The sequence below is a fragment of the Pinus tabuliformis genome, chromosome 4_1, assembly GCF_031772625.1.
Source record: "Pinus tabuliformis cultivar Carrire ecotype Pingquan chromosome 4_1, CPIR1, whole genome shotgun sequence".
Classification (NCBI taxonomy): domain Eukaryota; kingdom Viridiplantae; phylum Streptophyta; class Pinopsida; order Pinales; family Pinaceae; genus Pinus; species Pinus tabuliformis.
Genome location: NC_142303.1, coordinates 728976201 through 728985837, shown reverse-complemented (window position 1 = coordinate 728985837; position 9637 = coordinate 728976201). Strand labels below are relative to the sequence as shown.

At 34.7% G+C, this 9637-nt stretch overlaps 1 long non-coding RNA gene across 1 annotated transcript; it reads right to left on the bottom strand.

Moving 5' to 3' along the window:
- Positions 1-2240: 2240 nt before the first annotated feature.
- On the bottom strand, positions 2241-5609 carry LOC149178206 (uncharacterized). The gene is made up of 2 exons (XR_016258422.1): positions 5388-5609; positions 2241-2719 (listed from the first exon to the last, which is right to left on the bottom strand). It is a non-coding gene; the product is annotated as an uncharacterized LOC149178206 (long non-coding RNA).
- Positions 5610-9637: the final 4028 nt, after the last annotated feature.

The window sequence follows — 9637 nt, the reverse complement described above, 5'->3', positions numbered from 1 at the left end:
GTGGGTTTAAATGTTATTGGGTTGGGTGTCATTTATTGAACATAGGGTGTTTAGTTGTTGAAAACACAGCAGTTATGGCTGACATACATTCCCTTTTGTTATGTGCGGGAAGGCATATTTATTTGGCATGCAAAGTTGCAGTTCTCATGAGTGGGGGTTGAAGTGACTACTGCTTTGTACTTCTGGAATAGACCATTTTGAAAGACTTTATGGCTTTAGCTATTTTCTACTTGGGTCAATATGGTTTGTAGTATTAAGTAGTAAAATACTATTTATGGATAGTTGTGGGCCCAGTGAATGTATGGGGAAATTTTGGATATAAATTAATACTTATTTATACTTAATGTTGTTTATTTTTGTTTAAATTTTGGTTTCAAAAAGTCTCAATTTATGGTGGTTTGGTGGGACCCGTACTATATCAATTACTGGTCCCTACACAACATTAGAAATCTCTCCCCTATATTCATGTCTCTTGTATAAAAAACCCCAAGGTGGTGACTCTGACACATGGATCAGTTGGACTTCTATGATCCGTACCGAACATTGTGTGAGGTAGGGTGGAAATAATCATGAGAGGATCGTTCCCTGCCCTTCCACGTGAGAGTTCTACGTCTCATATTGTACCAGTCGAAGCAGCCACGACCATCTTCGAGATGCACAGATCAGTGAAGCATTGGAAATCAAGATGAAAAAAATGGGAACGTCAAACTAGGTTAACTGGAGGGCCTGGGGCATTGGAACTCGAGACGAAAAAGGCAAGAACGTCGAACTATGTAGTAATACAGTACGTATTAATGAGTCTGGAATAAAGTCCAAATTTTGGTTCGAATATGGCTAAAAAAAATTTCACGTCTGGATCTTTGTAGTTCAAAATGGGTAAACAAATGAGTTGTAGTTCAAAATGGGTAAACAAATGAGTTTTTGAATGCATATATGTATTTCACAATAAAATTGAAAATTAACCATTTAAATTTGTAATTCTAATAAATTTTTACTTTATTTAATTTTAAAGATATACTACAATTCATTATGATAACTAAATAATTTTTAAATTCTTTAAATTACCCCAAAATCCAAAATGAAATCATCCCCGCTATTGGGAGATCATTTTGAAAAGTAGTAGTATAAGCAGACCACAATTTTATCTGGAAAATAAGAGAAGTTTCAATAATGTTTCCATCAAAAATCCAATAAAATTTTGGGAAATTTAGATTATAATTGTCAAGTTTCAAAATTTTGGTTTCTGAAGAATTTCTTTAATGGTGCTGAATCCATTTCCACCATAAAAAAAAAAAAAAAAAAAATTAATTCAAACACTTTTATAATTACATTTTTTGAAAAGAAAAATAATTAGACCTAAAAAAGCAAATTCCAGCATTGTTTTTATATTTTTTATATAACCAAATTCCATCGAATATTGGCTTTCGAACAAAATTGTGACCTCATATACAACCTTGCGCTTAAATTGATTGTTGATTCCCCGGATATTTGGGAATTAAATGGACATAGACGCAGTCAAAAAATTAACTGAACCCATGTCCTTCGGATTCCCGAATATTCAGAGAATCAACCATCAACATAAAAATGACCATATACAACATAAAAATGACCATATACAACACCAGCCAATTGCAACAACCACTTACACATGTGGAATGCAAACGTGCACCGCTCGTTGATAATCGTCCCCTTTTATCTTCCAATAATGGCTTTCGAACAAAATTGTGACCTCCGTATGCAACACCAGCCAATTGCAGCGACCACTTACACGTTTGGAATGCAAAGGTACGCCGCTCGTTGATAATCGTCCCCTTTTAAAGCTAAGGACGGTAAATGTGACGCTTGAGGAGGTCCCCTTTGCTAAGGTGTTCCGCTCTCGAGGATTGTTGTCTTTTTAAACCTGGGACTGCTGGGACTCTCTGAATGTTTATTCTTAAAAATGAAATTGAGCTGAATTTGACTTTAAAGTTTCCTTAATTATAACTTTGATTAATAATTAATTTTCAAATTAAAAGAGTGTAAACTCATTTTTGTTTTTTGAAGTTATATCCCCATTATCTTAAAATATCCCAATATCAAGATACATCTATTATATAGCTCTTAAAATATCCAAATACCAAAACCAAGATACATCTATTATATAGTTATTGGTTTTACTAAGTTTATTATGTGAAATCTTAATTTGCCTAACGGTAACCAGATAAATTGACTTTCTACTCAGCAAAAAGTATATTTAAAACAAGTGAAGCTGCGACGCAGCGAGTCCCTGCGTGAAGTTGAGATCTGTTGCTGGTTCTCTAGTCGCTGTTCGAAAGCTAGAAAGCCAGCCAGCTACATAGCTTCTATGATTGCCTTCACATAACTTGAGTAGACGACAGCTAGAAGTCCCTTTTGGTTAATATAGCCGCTTGATTGCTTATTTACTATGAGCCAGAATTACTTTCTTTCCTATTTATAACTTCAGATTTGTGTTTGTCGCTGGTTCGATCTCTAAGCCGATGGGCTTTCCCTGAAAATAAGGTATCGAGACCTACTGACATAGATTAAGCAGCTACTAGATCCCCCGTCTTGTCGAAGAATCAAATACTTCGTTCTCATCGATTGGGATTGACTGTCTTCTTTACTTCGACAGATGTGGTCAGACCCAGCTTGTTTATCTACGGCTGCCATATTCTGTGAAACTCGAGTGAGAATTCCACCCTTTGAGCCATAAATATACCTGCAAAAACCCAAATGTAGAGTAGGGTTAGAAACCTACAATGACAAAAAAAAAATGGAAATTAAAAACATAATGATTGTAGATAGAGAACAATATGCTATATTTGTCACGAGATAAATCCACGGGCGCTCCTTCCCTATGTGTAATAAAGTGTAAGAATTTTAATGGAACCATTATAAGAAAGAAAGGGGAATTTAAAAAAAAACAAAGTTTCCGATTCCAATATCTGCCTAGCGTGTTAGCAAAAACTCTGAGCACCCAATTTAATGCCCATATGGCAAGAAAGGATAAAACCAGACTTCACCGAGTGAATTGGTCATAGCCATATGTGGGTCGATTCCATACAACCCTAAACCACTATATGGAGTGTATGTGCATACAAAAATTATGACTTGTTATATTAAAAGAAAAAAATAGAAGGGATGATGTGAAAACCCTCTTTATACATGTGCTCATGCTGAATCATAGTTCAAGCGATCCTGGCCAAAAATATGAGAAAGAAAAAGGCTATGGGTAGTTAGATGTAGATTAGGGTTTATAAACTAGTGATTCAACAAACTGGAACAAAGTTACCAGATGGGCCACAAGTGCTATGATAGAAAATCTATAGGTGTCTCGGGCGGCAAAATGGCAAGTGCGAATTAAAGCACATGTAGAGATGCTTTCAAACCCCACGGCTACACTATGTGGAACCCAAAAGACTTGGGCCTATATTTATGGTGGAGAGCATGCTGACTCGTTCCATTTTTTGTTGCTACAATAATTTTTTTCTGCCTAGTCTGTTACAGCCTCTTTGATGTTACACATAATTCGTTGATGGCGGTGTATAAATATCCTCTCACGTGGAGCATTATTTCATGTCTTAAACATCGTTTAAGTAGTCATTCTGCATGTTATTTTTTCATGCATTCCATCGTTGAATCAATCCTCCGTGCCCCCGCCTTCCGATCTTCCGATCCCAAATTCCTCGCTTAGAAATATGCGTTACACTTAAAAGCTTATAATTATTTTTTACGTTTTAAAGTGGTATCAAATGTATTTGATTAATTAAGTTAAGTAATGTTTAAAAATGAGAATAAAAAAACAAATTAATAAGATAATCCAAAAACTTGTGGTCAGAGTGAAAAGCTATTTTATTCAAAGATTTCAATGAATTATTTCAAATAAAGACATAGGCGCTTGGGGATGACAAAATGTCATAAGTTGGCAATCTGTCGCAGTGTGTGCGCATGCATTTTGACAGATGTCATTCATAACGTTACGAATTATATTTTCTATAGCGCATTTTGACAGACTTCCATTATATTTTCTATCTATAATTTCTAGTGGGTTTCGCACCGACCAAGCTTTTTGGACGAGCTCCAGATTTTTTTCTATGGCAGACTGAGACCAGGTCTTAGGATTCAATGAGACCAGATATTCTAAGCTATCATCTCTCAAAGCATACTCGGGGTCTCCTGCACCAGCAAACCAATCAATCCAGGAGGGCGATCTTAGAAGCAGACAGTTTATTAGCAAAGCTCAGCAATGTCATTATTAGAAAGGTATATTCTCTTCGAACAGGACCCATTCGGATCATCCATCAGGCTGGCATTCAAGATTTCAGGGTTCAAGACCCATTCGGATCATCCATCAGGTTGGCATTCATGATTTCAGGGTTCAAGACCCATTCGGATCATAGAATTCGAGCGCGGGTTGTCTTAGCACCAGGATATTCCAAATTTATACTTACAGATTCTCTTTAATGTAATACCAGTGCCGATGGCATGCTTTTTGGAGCAAAGGCACCAGCAATGGCAAAGCAAGCGTAGAACACCAGCAACAGTATTTCAATGGCCTTTCCTCTGCGAAGTAAAGGCAAGTTGCCCAAAATTTCTTGAGATGAAGAATAGGAAAATGTCCGGTTGGAAATTGCGTTGTTCTTGTTCACAAGTTATGGAAAGGTCTGATGAAATATTACCCTCTGAGCTTTAAAATGTTCTTGTAGTCCTCTGTGTATATTCTATGTTCTGTTGGTATAATAGAAATACTTGAAATTAATGCAATAATTGTGGAAACCTGTACATTCCATGCAGTATGCAGATAAGAAAACTTAATTTATTAATCCTCATACTTTTTTTTAAAGTCCAATAGAAACCATGCATGCATAGAGAAATGAATGAGGTAAACTATTGAATCCTTATTATTACCAGTAGCAACATTATATGCCACTGCAATATTCGTTATTAACAACAACATGCCAATGACCAGAGCCGAATGGTTGAGCCTTTGTGTTTCCGCCATTTTTTTTAACTGTTTAACTTCCAGTCCCAAAGTTAATGGAATGGCGAATATAGTGTGGACGCTCTGTATTTATAGCAGACTTGAGATAATACAAAATGTTGATATTTCCCTTTTTTCTTCAGTGACCAATTCTATTAATTGCAGAACTAAAAATATCCAGTAAAATGCAGAAGAGTAAATGTAGATTTCAGAATTTGTGGATTCCTGGACGTTTTCAATCTGAAGACTTTAGCTAATAGCTAATATTAAATTTAAAAAAATAATAGGAAATCTGTGTGCAGTGAGAATGAGCAATAAGCACCGAGTACATAGCATTAAATATTCTGTCGAGGTAGTTAGTTTCATGTATGCAATCAGTACAGGTTTAAAAAACTATTTATCTCACCTTGTTCATTGTATAGCTGTTCACAGAAACATAGTTGTTCGCAGAAACATAGCTGTTGCAGAGAGCATTAGAGGTTCTGGGAGCTGTTGCAGAGAGCATTAGAGGTTCTGGGAACGGTCTGCCTTTGGAGCAATCCAAAACCAGAGGTTCTAGGAACGGACGGTCTACCTTGGAGCAATCCATATTGTTCAATGCCCGCTCAGCTTGGACCTCCTTCCTCATTCTTTGACAGGTTCTGTTCACTCCCACTGGTCATGCTACTTTTTACCTGAAACCTAGAATTTGTTAACCTAGAATTTGGAATAACATTACACCTGGTTACATGCAGATGGCACCTGGAACATAAGAACATAAGAAATGGCACCTGGAAGTTGTGGCAGGCAGGCATATAGGGGTATAGGCGGTGATATACCATGGAAATACAACCATGGAAATCCAAAATATCGGTGCTAGCATTTAGTGCTGTGGAGGACTAATGCCAGCATTAGATTAGCAGTTTTGAAAATATGAAGGGAACACAAAATATATAACATATGGTTTAGCTTCGGAGTAGCTTCGGATTACGTTAGGTCCTCGGGAGGAGGCCAAATAACGTGATTTATAAATATGTCTTCAAAAGACTTGGTATATAGTTGATGACCGGGCACTAAAAGCAGGTCAACTAATGCTATCTAGCTCGCGAACGATTACTATAGTCCATGCCTGAGGGCAGGGACTAATAAGACTGGTTGCTTAAATAAAAATGCTTATCCATTATTAAACATCAAATAAAATTACTATTGTAATACATAACAAAAGTACTATTGTAATACATAACAAAGTATCAAGAATCTGATGAAGCTACTAGAGCTAAATCTTGGGCGTTGGACCCGAAAAATGCTTATCCATTATTAAACATCAAATAAAATTACTATTGTAATACATAACAAAAGTACTATTGTAATACATAACAAAGTATCAAGAATCTGATGAAGCTACTAGAGCTAAATCTTGGGCGTTGGACCCGAAAAAGAAATAGAAGTTTTAAATCATATGGATATGGCTTTCCAGTGGGCAATCCTAGGGTCAAAACTATCCAAAAACCAACGGTGCTTCCAGTATGCATGTGTGATGTCATTTAAAGCGTAGATAATATAATTATGTTTAGTATGTACGAACGATGCTTCCACTATTCATTTGTGATATCATTTAAAGTTTAGATAATATCATTATGCTTAATATGTAGTTTAGATAATATCATTATGCTTAATATGTTTTTCCTCTAGGATCTTATTCATGACGATTTTCATCTACCAATGAAGGGTAATGGAGTTTAGATATATTTTTTTTTTTTTTGGTATTGCTAGGGTAATGGAGTTTAGATATATTTTTTTTTTTTTGGTATTGCTAGGGTCAAGTATCTAGTGGCTTACTTATTCCGGAATCTCAAAATCTAAGAAAGGGTAATGGAGTTTAGATATATTTTTTTTTTTTTTGGTATTGCTAGGGTCAAGTATCTAGTGGCTTACTTATTCCGGAATCTCAAAATCTAAGAAATCGTGATGGCCATTGGATAATAGGAAGTCAAGATGGCTAATCTTGTTATGAATATCAAGTGAGGTAGCTAAATGGTAGATGGTCGCAACATCCTATACCTAGGTCTTGGATCATGTTTTACCTTAGGGCCCATAACGACCTCCCCCTCAATGGCATGGCTTGTTGAGGGATAGAGCATGGGAAAGTGCACTGCCAACCATAGAGATCAAAACCCAATAAACACATGGAAGGGTTGCAATGACAAGGGATGTCAAGAAAAACCCAATAAACACATGGAAGGGTTGCAATGACAAGGGATGTCAAGAAGGAAGATGAGACAAGGATGGACAGACAAGGATCGATGGGAGGCATGATTAGAATATACTAGCGAAAAATGTTAGATTCAAGGGGCAAAAGGAAATCATGGGATAGAGTAAGACTTCAAGGAGTTGCTAGCAATTAAAAGTCATAAAACCAATTGCAGAAAAATATAGAAACCAATAAATTCATGTGCATATAAATCATTATAAAATTACTTTATCTTTTTTTTCATCCTAATTTTTTTAATTTAATTTAAAATTATATTAATTTAACCTTTCAATAAATGTAAAATTAAAATAAATATATTATAATTATATAATAAATTTTAAAATAAATAATATACTATTTATTTAATTTTTATTAGAATTTAAATAAATTAACATTATATGTTTATATAATTTTAATTAAAAAATAAACCTCACGGCGAGCCTTGTTAACCAGACAATGTATTGCTAAAATATTTGTGCTCTTTTGTAAGTCACATGTTCAAATTTCGACTTACCCATGCGTCATCCTTGGAGACGGTATCGTGCTTGGGGCGGTGTATAATAACAGCCATCAAGAAATTAACCTTGTGTGATGCGACTAAGAAAGCTAATACATAACTCATTCTGCGTCTTAAAAAAACACAAACAAATAAACTTAAAAAATAAAAATTTTTATTAAACAATAAATTTCAACTTAACAAACATATATATCATACTTCTAAAATATAAAATTATAATTTATTGAATTGAGATTTCTGTGATCTATATCAAATTTTTGAAGAATTCTTCGACGAAAATTACATGGAGAAATTTTTGTCGACGCGTTTCGAACCAACCAGTGTGATTCATCGTCAAGACAGTGTGGTTCTCCATGTAATTTTCGCCAAAAAAATTCTTAAAAACTATAATTGTTAAAAAAAATGATTTATTTAAAATTTAATAAAACATATTTAATTTCAATAAATATTAATCGCAATATATATAAATATAGAACCCACAATAAATATTAATCGCGATATATATAAATATATAATGCACCGAAAATATCGATGGGGATATATGTATCCCAATGTGCTAGAAGCATAGCGAGTAGTTGATCCTATTAAAGAAACACCTAGGGAGAGTGAGTAGTTGATCATGTTAAAGCAACACCTATATCAAAAAGACAAGGAGCACCCCCAAAGGCACTAGGGATATATGTCCCTTTTATGAATGTTCCAATCATGAATGAAATATGTGTGTCCATCATTAATTATATATGTAATTATGCCTCACTTCGATTAGCATTTGTTTACATGGTGTTTCAGTTGGATATACACAATTTAATTAATCATTATGTACATATAATTGATATTTTTATAATTCATATGAAATTAATTAATTTATTAATTTAAACAATAGATTTACAAATACAATGATAAATATATACTTATTTTAGATTTAAACTTGAATTTTTTAATATTTAAATATTTAAGTTAAAAAAAAAAAAAAAAATTGTCCATATATTTTATATACATATTGATGGGTGTTACACAACTCATTGAGGTATATATCGATAAAATTATTAAATTGATTATATATATATATATATATATATATATATATACTTACTTTATATACATATTGATGGGTTTTACACAACTCATTGAGGTATATATCTATAAAATTATTAAATTGATTATATATATATATATATATATTATTAATATGTTTAACTTTTTTCTATACAAATATTTTTCTGTGGATTGAGTATAAATCAGTTTAGATTCATTTTAGACTTGGATTTAGTACTGAGAGGGATCAAATTTCTTGAGATAAAAACTTTTTTCAAAGTGAAAAGAGATTTTATCCATCTTGGCACGTGATAAATAGAGGGTTAAGATGGATCTAGGATGGTCTTTATATACACACATACCATATCTAGACTGGATCCATCTCTCGCTCTACCTCCCCTCTTTCTCCCTCTTCCCTCTTGCTCTACTTTCTCCCTCCCTATCTCATTCTCTCTCTTGTTTCCTCTCTCTCTTCCTCTCTCTCTCTCTCCCTTTCTCTCCCACCTCCCGTTGCCACCCCCCGACCTACCCCCATCATCTCTCTTTCTCTATCATCCAACTTTGTCACTATTCCCCTCCCCTCTCCTTCTCTCTCCCCCACTCTCCCCCTTTCATCTTTATGTCCCCCTCTCTCTCTCCTCTATGTCTTCCCTCCTCTCCTCTCTCCTTCTCTCTCCATCTCTCCCTTGTCACTCCCTCTCTCTACCTCTATGCATATATGTCTTTATTCTTCCCTGCCTCTCTCTTCCCCTCCAACTCCATCTCTCTCTCTCCCTCCCTCTCTCCTCTCTCTCTTCATTCATCTCTCTCCCTATCTCTCTCTCTCCTCTCGGTCACTCTCTCTTTTCTTCTCTCCCCCCTCTATTTCCCTACT